The 1,498-nt window shown below is 44.9% G+C and overlaps 1 protein-coding gene across 1 annotated transcript in view; it reads right to left on the minus strand.

Annotated features, from left to right (window-relative positions):
* The window catches only part of cdk18 (cyclin dependent kinase 18), a 64,272-nt gene that overhangs the window by 26,657 nt on the left and 36,117 nt on the right, over positions 1 to 1,498 (minus strand). The window lies entirely within an intron of this gene.

A 1,498-nucleotide genomic window follows, 5' to 3' on the forward strand; every position in this document is an offset into this window, starting at 1 on the left:
GAAAATCAATGTTAATATTTGGTACAGTAGCCTTTGTTTGCAATTACAGAGGTCAAACGTTTCCTGTAGTTTTTCACCAGGTTTGCACACACTGCAGGAGGGATTTTGGCCCACTCCTCCACACAGATCTTCTCTAGATCAGTCAGGTTTCTGGGCTGTCGCTGAGAAACACGGAGTTTGAGCTCCCTCCAAAGATTCTCTATTGGGTTTAGGTCTGGAGACTGGCTAGGCCACGCCAGAACCTTGATATGCTTCTTACAGAGCCACTCCTTGGTTATCCTGGCTGTGCGCTTCGGGTCATTGTCATGTTGGAAGACCCGGCCTCGACCCATCTTCAATGCTCTAACTGAGGGAAGGAGGTTGTTCCCCAAAATCTCGCAATACAAGGCCCCGGTCATCCTCTCCTTAATACAGTGCAGTCGCCCTGTCCCATGTGCAGAAAAACACCCCCAAAGCATGATGCTACCACCCCCATGCTTCACAGTAGGGATGGCGTTCTTGGGATGGTACTCATCATTCTTCTTCCTCCAAACACGGTTAGTGGAATTATGACCAAAAAGTTCTATTTTGGTCTCATCTGACCACATGACTTTCTCCCATGACTCCTCTGGATCATCCAAATGGTCATTGGCAAACTGAAAACAGGCCTTGACATGTGCAGGTTTAAGCAGGGGAACCTTCCGTGCCATGCGTGATTTCAAACCATGACGTATTAGTGTATTACCAACAGTAACCTTGGAAACGGTGGTCCCAGCTCTTTTCAGGTCATTAACCAGCTCCTCCCGTGTAGTTCTGGGCTGATTTCTCACCTTTCTTAGGATCATTGAGACCCCACGAGGTGAGATCTTGCATGGAGCCCCAGTCCGAGGGAGATTGACAGTCATGTTTAGCTTCTTCCATTTTCTAATGATTGCTCCAACAGTGGACCTTTTTTCACCAAGCTGCTTGGCAATTTCCCCGTAGCCCTTTCCAGCCTTGTGGAGGTGTACAATTTTGTCTCTAGTGTCTTTGGACAGCTCTTTGGTCTTGGCCATGTTAGTAGTTGGATTCTTACTGATTGTATGGGGTGGACAGGTGTCTTTATGCAGCTAACGACCTCAAATAGGTGCATCTAATTTAGGATAATAAATGGAGTGGAGGTGGACATTTTGAAGGCAGACTAACAGGTCTTTGAGAGTCAGAATTCTAGCTAGGTGTTCAAATACTTATTTGCAGCTGTATCATACAAATAAATAGTTAAAAAATCATACATTGTGATTTCTGGATTTTTTTTTTTAGATTATGTCTCTCACAGTGGACATGCACCTACGATGACAATTTCAGACCCCTCCATGATTTCTAAGTGGGAGAACTTGCAAAATAGCAGGGTGTTCAAATACTTATTTTCCTCACTGTATGTGAAGGGGAATCAGACTCCACACATCTAAAATATTAACAAATGTGTGCATCTTTAATGGTTGGGAAACCAGTGAGGTATGATGCACTCCTACCGGTTGGG

This window comes from Micropterus dolomieu, linkage group LG18 (assembly GCF_021292245.1).
Source record: "Micropterus dolomieu isolate WLL.071019.BEF.003 ecotype Adirondacks linkage group LG18, ASM2129224v1, whole genome shotgun sequence".
Taxonomy (NCBI): domain Eukaryota; kingdom Metazoa; phylum Chordata; class Actinopteri; order Centrarchiformes; family Centrarchidae; genus Micropterus; species Micropterus dolomieu.